Source organism: Brachyhypopomus gauderio, chromosome 12 (assembly GCF_052324685.1).
Source record: "Brachyhypopomus gauderio isolate BG-103 chromosome 12, BGAUD_0.2, whole genome shotgun sequence".
Lineage (NCBI taxonomy): Eukaryota > Metazoa > Chordata > Actinopteri > Gymnotiformes > Hypopomidae > Brachyhypopomus > Brachyhypopomus gauderio.
Genome location: NC_135222.1, coordinates 10,089,873 through 10,102,230, shown reverse-complemented (window position 1 = coordinate 10,102,230; position 12,358 = coordinate 10,089,873). Strand labels below are relative to the sequence as shown.

At 37.8% G+C, this 12,358-nt stretch overlaps 1 protein-coding gene across 1 annotated transcript in view; it reads left to right on the top strand.

The window, feature by feature from the left end:
* The first annotated feature begins 938 nt into the window (after positions 1-938).
* znf710b (zinc finger protein 710b) overlaps positions 939-12,358 on the top strand; it is a 20,767-nt gene continuing 9,347 nt past the window's right edge. Inside the window, exon 1 of the mRNA XM_077023069.1 lies at positions 939-1,096. The gene's annotated coding sequence lies outside the window, so the exon portion shown is untranslated. The remainder of the gene's footprint in view (positions 1,097-12,358) is intronic.

The window sequence follows — 12,358 nt, the reverse complement described above, 5'->3', positions numbered from 1 at the left end:
ATAAATGAGTGTGCCTCATCTGTCCAGTGTAGCAGAATATTTTCAGTCCAATTTTGAGTCAGTGGGTCACATGACCTGAAAGCTATTGAAGAAAAATCGTGATATTTTCAAATAAAAAATTGCTAAAAATAGAAAAAAGCCCAAAATGGCATTTAAATAAGTGTGCCTCACTGATGTAATCTTTTTGGCATGATTTGATATCATTTTCCACTCAGGTGGTCATAAGACAATGATTTATAATTATTTTGGTTTCTCAGGAGTGTCTAGTTTATTGATGGTCCCTAAGTGAACCTCCGCGCGTGAGAGGAGGGAGCGACAGAGAGCGGCTGGCCGAGATCATAGTGCCTGATTCGGTACAACAACCGTGTGGTAGATGCCGCAATCTCCGCGGAGCTTGAATATCCAATATCCAACTTGAAACTAACTTCACCGCGGTTAACACTACAACGATTTGGGGAAGCTTGGCCATGATCAGTATGTTCACTGCTGTAATTTGTAATAACATAACAATTACAACAGTGATTGTTTACTGAAAAGGCAATAAAATAAAGTATTGTCTTTTACGGTAAGACGTATCCTTCGTGCGACCTCTGGTGTTAGGATAATAAAAGGTGCCCGATGATTAAAAAAGGTTGCACAATGGCGTCCTCTGATGTTCATTGTGCGATTGTGAGTCTCGAAGTCTTTCATTTTCAACATTTCAGCGAAGAAAAGTTTGCCTGAGGGTTTTATGCTGAGTAATTTATTAAACTCTGGACCCAAAATGCCATCAAAATATTTACTTATATTACAAATTCCCCCAGTCAGTGATTAAACAAATGTACGTTTCTTAGATTGCATAAAGCTATGGGGCAATATTCTGGGGTCATATTATGGGTATTTTAAAGTTGCTGAGCACTCTTGTGCCTGACTAAGGTTTCTACTACTTCTGACAGCGAGGAGGCGCCTGGCTGTTATTCGTTCACGTCACTCTTTCTCATTCCCTTCTTCCTTCCTGTCGACCACAGAGACCCGACCGAGCCACAATTCAAACTATATAGCGATTTCGAAATCTTCCAAAGTGTTTTCTACGTATACAACCGATTTTTGGAGCGTGGTAAGTTGAATAACTGTTTGATCCGTATTCCTGTTGGCCAGAGAATTGAACTAATGGACTAGCCTTGCGAGACCGGTCGTCCCAGTGTCTATCCCAGCGAAACTCAACGAATTCTTTATGACTGGCCTGCAAAATTATCTGCACTCTGAACTGGATGCTGAAATATACATTTCCGCTTCTCAAGTGTCATGTATATATGACGATTTGTGTGAGAAATATTACGTGGAAATTATTTATATTTGCCATTTTACAAAGCCAAAATGTCGCCTTTTCTTTTTTTTTTTACTTCCACATTCTCTCATGCCACAAACAGATGGCGTCTGGAGGGGGATGGAGGGAGCGAAAAAGAGCCGCATAAACGAAAACAGCAGGCCACACTCGCCCTCTCTGCTTTGGCACAGAGAGCAAGTGCTAGCCTAACGCACCACGACCGGGCGAACACTTGAAATATGCACATATATCCGCCAAACTGGACCAAAGTTGTCTCCTTTGATTCAAAGTCCTTTCTCAAACTTATCGCCTGACAGCTAATTTCGGTTAGCTGTGCTGTGTAAAACAATGTTGCGAAGTTAGCCAGCTAACTAGTGAAGCTAGCGAGCTAAGTGGCTAATATAGCTGTGCTGTCCAGCCGTCGTGTGGGACTCTGATTTAGGATAAATAAACGTTGGTCACCCGCGTTTTCAAACTGTGTATTCAGGCTGAAGCTGAATGACAAACATTGTCCAATATGTCACAACAGGCATTTCCCACCATTAGCCTTAGTGAGGCGTGTAACTGCAGTTTATTGTTACGACTTGACAAAAATATGTTTGATATATTAATGGTCAGATCAGTTTGTATTGATTGGGAAGAAATCTGGTGAAATAACTACCAGTTGTGCAGTGTAAGAGTTTATTGCTAACGTTACTACAGCGTTACTCTACTGACACTTTGATAACGAGCAGTGACGGACGATTTGCAGCTACAGCAGTTTTAAAACGTGATAATAAACAAGAAAGTAGCACTAAGATTTATTACAAGTAAATGTATGATTTCGAGAAGGAATTGATAACATTGCAATATTTGAACAATAGTGCAGTAATTTAATCATAATCATTTAAATAATTTATTCTCGAAGTATTAGCTGGTAACTACTTAGTAAAACAATTGCGGTTATTTTTCTCCAAGTGTTACTTAATTCGACCGTAATATGCTACTTAATTTGCATAATACTTTTATTTAACATTAACTGTATCTTCTGAAATATTTCGACTTTAGTCTTTTACTTTTTACTTATTAAACTAGAGACCCCCAAACACTAACGTACGACAAATATTTTTTTTCTGTTTTTCTTTTACAGCAGTTTGTAAGGCAGCAAATGTTTGGAGTAAAACAATAGTTTGTGTCCTAAATGAAGAGGCCAACGGTGTAGTTTCTGGTCTAGGGTGCTGTATTTCCATTTTAGGTGAAGAGGTGCTATACAGCCATGTAAACGCATGATCTAAAACAGGACATTGGTGATACTTGGGGGAGTCACTTTTGGCCAGTGTACCAGTTAACCAGATGTACATTAAGCTTGGTTTAAGTTTAGACTAGGACTGAATTACACTGTCATTCTGACTCCTTTGTTTGATGAAGGAATATGACTTTTACAACTTTTTATTAAGCCATTCCCACAATACCTAGTTGTGTTCTGTGGTCAGACTGAATTCAGGGCATGCCATGATTTTTCTGTGAAAATCATGCATTGTTCCTAGGGAGGACATCATGCATCTCTCTGAGTACTTGCAGTTGCAGTGTTCACTGAGGCAGCAGAGGCAGTGTTCACTGAGGCAGCGGTTGGCAGATGATGTTAATTTAGTCAGCTTGGGCTAATCTTCCATATAAAGATTGGAATCTTAGTGAATTATGTTTTGCATGAAACATGAGACGAATACTGAATTTCTGCAGAGCTGACTTAAAGGAAAAATTTGTCTATTTGCAATTTGATTATTGAATTAGAATTGTTGACTCTGTTTTAAGCAGGTGTTTGTGATATAATGAAAATTTAATTCAAGACAACTGCGTAGCCTTAACTGAACAATAAATGACAAAAATATTACAAAATTACAAAAATAAGTTATTTATGTCAGAAATTACACATTTCTGTGAAATGACAAAGGACAGTAAACCCTGGTCTCATTTTTTCATTACATAACGGTGTACAGTTGTAGTCTAGTAATGTCCATAAATGCAGTATGTTTAAATTGTGATGTATGTCACAATATGTTTAAAATGTGACCGCTTTTGATAAATATTTAACCACAAACTTTGTTTTACTTAAAACTGAAGTAATGTAAATTATTTAGAATAACATCATCTTTTTTAATGCTAAATTCCGGAGTATACAGAAATACACGTCTTTATTATTTGAACTGCTTTGTTAATTCTAGATAACAGTAAGCAGTGTTTTAAAAGTACTGGGGCCACTATGCTCCCATGTGTTGCTGTGTTTACTGTGTTAACCAACCTCCAACTTTACATTAGTGGCCTGTGTTTGACCACAGGACCAATAATGGCTTGATGTTTTTTGTTAGCAAACCATTCTCAATCCAGCATTGACAAACAAAACATTAGCAACACTGCTGTTCCTGATATTCCCAGTATAACACCCACCTCCATAGCAGTATTACTACTGCGTTGAAAATGTTGTTAAACATTGACATCTTGTATTCGCTAGCTAGAAAAAAGTTCATTTACTCAGTAAAGCCCCTGAATAATGCAGTATTATGCTATAATATTTAAAGTTACTAATATTCATTTGGCAAATACCTTTATCCATAGCTGCCTTTAACTAAGGCTAAGAGGCTGCAGTACAAACAGGTCTTATGGACCAGAAATTGAGGATGACAACGCAAGCATTACAGACTCTAAGTGGTTGGTCCTTGTGCCTTAATTTCAGTAGAATTCTATTGTCCTGAGAATGAATGGTGCATTTTGAAACTTTAACAATGACTACATTGTGTAAACTCACATCAGTCTTTAATTTTAAAAGAGCAATGTGTAGTTGTAGTTTTCATGATTTCAGCATTCTAACAATTAACTCGGCTATCCTGTAGGTCACATGGAGTTACAGGCAACGTTAAAGGCAATGATGTTTTCAAAATGAAATCTACAATTATGTGGATTTAGCCAACAATAGTAAAGGCTGAAGAGCATGGATCCATTGGAAAATATGAAGTTATACTATTGAATATAATAATTTAGTGAATTCCAGGACACTACCCAGTGTGAGACTGCTGAGTATAACCTTTTATGAGAATATCTTACTGGGTAAGCTAAACTTCAATAAATAGTGGACGTTTCTCAGTTATATAGTGGTTTTGTTCTGGCTAATCTTGAACCATTCAGTTGATGGCTGAAGTGTCCAGAAAAAGGGTTAGGCTAAGAGTTATCTATCTTGATGGTGTTGAAGAAAATGGAAATGAGATGGTTTAGAAATGAGATGGTTTTGTTTTAATTTGGGAAGCTGGTTAGGTTACATTAAGTTATGGAATTTCAGGCTTGCTAAGGATGATCAATAATTAGCCTAACACTTGGCTAATACCTGTAACCAAGAGCTTAACATTTTTGCACTTTAAAACAATCTCATGCTACAAGCTGTGACGGAGACTGTTTCACAAAGTTGAATGTGCGTTGTTTGACTGTGGCTCTTTGGTATGGTGCTCAGGACAGGGTAACCTTGTCTGTTTAACCTCGGGTCACACAGTCATACAAACATACAAACATGAAATGCAGTGTGCTACACCAAAACTCAACAGACCATAACTGTACACAAAGCTGCATCACAGACCAAAGCCACGTTCTGTACCTATTTGGTCAGTTGCCCTTTTAAGCAATATAGTATTGGCTTTTATCCTACACACCCTTTTGTACACACAAATTGACAAAAGAAAAACAAACTACTTTGATTGCTAGCATCTTCTGTAAATATATTAGGCAGTTGTGTTATCGGTTGTAATTATTGTCTGAAATGTTAATATCAGACTCAAAGTACAATTTATTAGCAAATAATTTATCCAGTGGAGAGTTTGTTTGTGTATCTTTCAATGTATACCTGTTTAATCTGGATTGGGTACTCTTCTTATTTGAAGGCATTGTTGAACTTTTTAATTAGGTCAGTCCCTGTGTCATTAAGTTCGTAAGTGTTCCATGTTCATGTGAAAATGCGTTTGGAATGATTACTGTCCATACTACATATTCAAAAGAGGCTTAGAGCTCCCCTGAGCATTGCAGAGCATCGTCAAGGGGGTCATCATTCAGTCCCCTTTCTACTGTAGATCCAAACTGTTACTAAGGCCATGTTACTAAGGCTATTCTATACTGTTCTGGACTCATGAGACTAGTTATGCTTTCTCTTTCCACAAAGGTTATGCTGTAAATCAGAGCCAGGAAGTATTTATGGTGATGAGGTCTTGTCATAACTATGGTAGTTAATGTCATTAAACAGCTCTGGTCACAGCATGATGAGATGGATAATCTAGAGTTTATGGTCCTAAGGTGTTTACCAAGTGTGTGCAAATATACTGCAAATATATATGAAAATTCCTAAAATGAGTATATAGTAGAAATGAATGCTTCCAGATGGAGCTGGTCATAGCCTATACAAACATGCCTTTTAGCAAACAAGGTGAACCAAGTTTTATACAGTTTAGAATTTTCTATGCCTCATCCTTTGTTGAGTTTTGCCTATAGATAAAAATTCTGTTGTTCTTTTCCCACCGCAAGTGTTCATACCAAACCAGGTCCATACGATTGCAATATGCTCTGAGTCAATCATCTCTGCAATGGGATCCTTTTATATATAAAATATGCACAAATACATATACACGCACTACAGTGAGTCCCCACTTAACGACGGGTCTGGTTAACGACGGACCGGAGTTACGACCGACTTTTTTAAATTTTATTTTGTGCGGTGCACGGAGGAGCAGTGGCAGCACAGTGGAGTGTTGTGGAGTGTTGTGTATGATAAGCTGAGGCAGCGCAGCCTCCACCGCAGCCCATCTCAGCAACGCGATCGCTCTGTACTGTATTTACGATCAAAGCATATCTAAATCTAGGGTCATGCTTACCTACGAAAACTGCTTTACGACTGACTTTTCAGTCTCTAACCCCGTCGTTACTGTACTCACAAATAGGGATATATATGGAAAATGTAAAAAGTTCACGCTACAGAGATATTATATAATGAAAGTCGGGCATTTAAGTAGAAGCATACAATGGTGATTTCCTCATCGGAAAGAATTTATTGAAACAACAGTGGTGAGTAAACCCCAACATAAATGGCAGTGTCTCAATAACTTGTCATGTGCGCTTCAGCATCAATTACAGCTTGACAATGACGTCTCATGCTGTTAACAAGTCATAGTCTGCTGAGGCCTGGCACCCCACTCCTCTTGAAGGGCCCTCAGGTCATTGAGGTTCTGGGGTACAGAGTTATGAGTCTCTACATGGCGACTCAGCTGGTCCCATAGGAGTTCTATGATATTCAGGTCTGGAAAAAGTGTAAGAGACTCCATTTGAGGTACCCCAGTCTCCAAGCAGCTGTTCCCTTTTTGGCCCGATTTGGCCGGGAAAGTCCCGTATTTTACCGCTCTGTCCCGGCGTCATCCCGTATTTTTATGTTCCCGTATTTTTCCCGTATTTTCAGTTTTCAATTCTTATTTTTTTGCAGGTGGCAGTTCTCGCGAGGCTAGTGACCGAATTCTGTTTGGCGCGGCACATGAATGCTTTAAAAAAAATGAAGTTATGAAGTTATTTAATAAAGTACATTTGAAGTTCTTTTTTAAAATTTTTATTCATTTGTAGTTCAAAACATATTTGGGGTGTTTTTTCTTCACTTTTTGCCACTCCAAAGATGTTTTCGTCTCTCCTACAGCCTCGATTGCAGCTATATGCAAATAACCGATTATGCAAATTAGGCGATGACGTCATATACAGGAAATGTCCCGTATTTTTAAATACAAAACTTGACAGGTATGTTCCCTGATGATGCGACCTCAGTGAGCTGGAGCATTGCCGACCATAAAGAGGGGGGGGGGGGGGGGAGATTAAAGATTGTAGTAAAATACACAAAGTTTCCAGAGAAACGGCACATTTCAGATAAAGGTCCTTAATCAGCTGTGCAAGCAAAGTGGTTCAGAAGTAAATATATAAAATATAATAAACTATATAGGTTTTTTTTTGTTAATTAACAAAATGCAAAGTGAGTGAAGAAAAGGAGAAATGCACATCAAATCATTGTTTGGTTTCACCACTCTTCAAATCAGCATTATTTCTAGGTCAACATGTCATCATTTTCATATGCAGATTGAAGCAGTCATTATGTGAAACAGCGGTTTAGAAGGCTTAAAACTAGGTGAGGTTGTGGAAGACAGTTGAATGTCACAGGTCATACACCATAGCAAGACTGAACACAGCAACAAGACAAAAGGTATACAGCATTGGCAAGGTCTCTACCAGGCAAAGATTTCAAGGCAAACGGGTTTCAAAATGTGCTGTACAAGCTCTTTTGAAGAAGCACAGAGAAACATGCAATGATGATGGCTGCAGATACTGTGGTTGGCCAAGGAAACTTAGCGGAAGATGTCTAGCAGTGCCATCAGCTCAGAACAGTCAGAAAGCAGTGGGACCCAGATACATCCTTCTACTGTTTAGAGACGTATGGCCAGAAGTGATCTTCGTGGAAGAATTGCAGCCAAAAAGCCATACTTCCTACGTGACAACGAGGCCAAACTACTCAACTATGCACGAAAACATAGGAACTGGGGTGCAGAAAAATGGCAGCAGGTGCTCTGGAGTGATGAGTCAAAATTTGAAATATTTGGCTGCAACAGAAGGCGGTTTGTTTGCCGAAGGGCTGGAGAGTAGTACAATAATGAGTGTCTGCAGGCAGCAGTGAAGAATGGTGGAGGTTCAACAGTGAAGAATGGTGGAGGTTCGTTGCAAGTTTGGGGCTGCATTTCAACAAATGGAGTTGGGGACTTGGTCAGGATTAATGGTGTCCTCAGTTTTGAGAAATACTGGCAGATACTTATCAGTCATGTCCTAAGTTTCTGGTCCTAAGGTTTTTTACTAAGCATGTGCAAATAAACTGCAAATATATCAGTAGGCTATACAGTAGAAACTAATGCTTCCAGATGGAGTTGGTCATATACAAGCATGCTTTTAGCAATTAAGGTAAAACAAGTTTTATACAATTTAGCAATTTCTATGCTACACACAAAAACCTGCAAAAGTTCCTTCAAAAATTTGTGCAAGTGTAGAATTTATTTATTTATTTTTTTAGGCTAAGGGTGTTGACATTGATTTGATTTAGGTTTCTTTGTTCATTCACTTTACATTTTGTTAATTGACAAACATTTAACACTTCTATTTTTGAAATCCGTTTTACTTTGCAGCATTTTCTCAAAGCTTGCGTAAAATGTTTTCTCAGTACTGTATCTTTATGCAAATGAAATGTGAATATGAGCATATTTTTGAATGTGGTGTGGAAACTTGCTCTGTCTTGCTGCCTGTGGTCAATTTTAACCCGGCCTGTTGCCCGTGGTAAATTTACCTCGCCCATGCAATTAAAGCAGCACTGTGCAAGTCGGGGAAATTGGCAACCTCTTATGGAAATATGTCAATGCATGAAATAAGTAGAAGAACATTTTTTTTTGTGTTGCAATCCATTTCCACGAGTGGATTTATTAATCAGATGACTGTAGTATTCTTTTTGAAGGTATTTTAAAAAGAAACTGATGTATTGTGAATTATCTACCTATTGTATTAATTATATTTATCAGTATAATGTTGAATTCACATTTGAGACATTTTAAATGCAGATGTATGAAACTAAAAACCAGGTCCTATTCACCGGGTACTAGGTTAAGCTTTAGCTGCAACTGGCTAGTCACAGCATATCTCTTATCTAGGTTGCTATTGTAACTATTGTGAATGGTTCGGCTAGGAGATTACTGTTATGTATAAAGCTACGGCAAAACATACTTTGAAACTAGCATTTTTGGCTGAATATACATTGCTTTGACTTTGTCCACTATTAGATATCCACACTTCTGTCAAAAGGTAGTTAACGTAACCCTATGAGCCAGCAACCCAATACAACGCCAAGAAATATCAGTTTAGATGATGTTTGGCCAGTTTAGAAGTTGTTCTCTATCTCCCACATGTACTTCGGACTGTGAATGCACGCTTCTGCCTTGCCTGATTATTAACACCTGACTCTCATTACCTGTTTGTCAGCTCAGCTATTTAGTCAGTGTTCCTCTGCCACCTTGTTGTGCACCATTGCACTTCTCCATGTGCTCTTGCTCTACTGCCTTATCATTCCCATATCTGGCTAATCCCTGTAATTCCTGTGTTTCACCGTCACCCGTGTTCCCGCCTGTGTTAGCATGTGTTTGGTTGCTTGTGTTTAAACCTGCTAAAAAATTTATCCTTGTCATTTTTTGCATTTGCTAGTCATTATTAACTTTAATTCAAGCTCTGTACATAAATTTGACTATGTGATGAAAATGTGCCTGAGGATGTGTTTTTTGATAGGCAGCATGTCAAATAACATAACAGTAATTATCTGACTGGAAATGTTCTACAGCCTGCCTGTTCATCATAGGTGCAGTTTTGCATGTGATCTCACTACTCATAGAACGTGTTGGGTTGGATGGTGTGATGTTGTCGTCGACCTCCACCCCAGACCCCACGCTGTTCAGCAATAGAAGAAAAGAATAACTGACTCTGGGTCACTACTGAGTCCCTTCAGGTCACCAAGTTGTTGGCAACTCTGAAAAGCCAAGCCCACATTTATTCTGGTGTTAGCTCGTTGTCACTTTTAGCCTGCCAGCTCTCCTCAGTTCTGCGTTTCTTTGCTTTGACCACAGGTGAAGCCACAGAAGACAGGTTGTTTTGTCATTGTGGTGTCTCCATATTTGGCGATAGATATCTGTGTCCTTCCACTCATTAACTTTGTCAGCCATGCCCTCTACTAACATTACTCAGATAACCAGTCCATTGAGCGTCTTTTTGAGCCTCTGTGTGTGACGTTAATACGTGAAGATGTCTGACGTATTATGAAAAATCTGACACAACAGTTCTGACTTTTGCATGAATATTTGATGCTTTACAGGGTTATTTGCAGCAGCAGGAGGACACTATATTATCAGTAATTGACCTCTGACCTCTAAAGTGTACCTCTAAACACAAACAAAAGCCAAACTAAAATCAGTTATACCTTCAAAGAGTTTTTCAGACAGATGTGTCTTTGTCTCAGTAGGGCCAGTGATGATTCCAGTGGTCCCAATTGCACAAACCGCAGTGGAGTTTCTAAAGTTCATATACTGGTTTCATCAAACACCAATGAGATGATGGCTGGCCCACTGAGGGTTTCATAATACTGCAGTGCAAATCAGTGTGTCTGTACTGTCCAGTCACACATACAGGCATTAATATTCAAAAATGAACATTTGTGAATGTTTGTATTCAAAAATGAATATTCCATGAACATTAATGAGTAGATGATCTTGGCAGTCAACTTAATATTCCATAACATATAGAGTGCTTTAATGTTTAAAATGTTTAAAGTTTATATACTTAAAATTGTCTATGGTGAAATGGAAAAAAATAACCATACATGGACTGCATAAAATTAGCATTGTGCTTTATCAGTTATAGATAATAAAACAGTTGAATATGTTTTGTAATATATGACTTCACCTGTAAACTGGGAAACATGAAACAATGTACTTTTTACATGAAATGTTTGAAATGTTCTGTGGATCTGAACATTCATATACGGTTATATATTTCCTGTTCTTCAATTAGATCATCATTAATCCAAGATTAAATCAGTAAAACAAAAAATGTACTGAAGAATAATGGCAAGTTCAAAATATTGAATGCATCTAATATTTCTCATTATAAATAGGTTATTATAAAATAGACATTTTAACAATTTGAGTATTTTATTAAATTAGTGGCATATAAAGTACTGTATTCACTTCTTAAAAACCACATTTCCAACACAGTAATTTATTTTCAATGGATAACATTGCATAAATTAGAATAACCTATTGGAATAACTTGATTAATCTTAAAACTTGGGGCAGGCACATATCAGAAATACCCTGTTGCTGAAGTAGTCACAGCATTCTTCCTTTGATAAAATGTATTGGATATTCAGATGATGCTCAGAACACACTGTGTAGTGTAACCTAGACTATGCTCACATTATCATGTTGCATCCCCCAATCAAGTGATGTCATTTATACATCTCTCATCATCTTTACTCCTTTTGGAAGCCAAAATATTTAATTATTACACATTATGTCATTTGTGCATCTTAATTAACTTAGAAAAGCACAACCCATTTTGTAAATAGTAGGGGTGTGACGATACACTCAGCTCACAAGACGAGACACGATATTGGGTTTACAAGAACGAGACGAGATTTTAAGAAAACTAAAATGACAAATTATATGATTGGACAACAGACTTTTATTTAACTGAGTTACACATGCATTTTGAAATGTTTTATTATAACTCTTAACATGCATGATGTAAGCATGAACTTTTAATAAACCTCTTCCTCTACAAATTGAAATTAAAATAAAATAAATAAAAATTTCTCCTTTTTTCAAGCGCAAACAATATTACAGTGAGACCCCGCTTAACGACGGGGTTAGAGACTGAAAAGTCAGTCGTAAAGCAGTTTTCGTCGTTAAGTGTGACCATAGATTTAGATACATATTAATCGTAAATACAGTATAGAAAAAAAAAATAACAATGTTATCATACACAACACCCCACAACACTCCACTGTGCTGCCACTGCTCCACCACGCGAATTAAAAAGTCGGTCGTAACTCTGGTCCGTCGTTAAGCAGGGGCTCACAGTATTATGTGCAAAACAAAAAGTTCTTCTCTGTCAATACAGAGTGCAAATAGTGCAAACAGAGCCTGACCAAGTATGTCACTGAATTTGCTGCAACTACACTGCCATGTTCATTTTTAAGAATATTAGCATGTCCACATATTAGCATATTAGCATCCCCACACTGCTCCCGATATCCTTTACTGTCTCAACTGGCCAAAGCGTGTCTTTCTGTCCCTGCTACCTCTGTTCAAGTAAGATGTGTTGATTTGAGTACTGAGCTGTGGTGATGCTGTAAATGTCTCTGCATCGTGCTCGTATTAACCGCGGTGTATGGCATTATTTTCATACATTGTTTGCATATGGTACGTATCT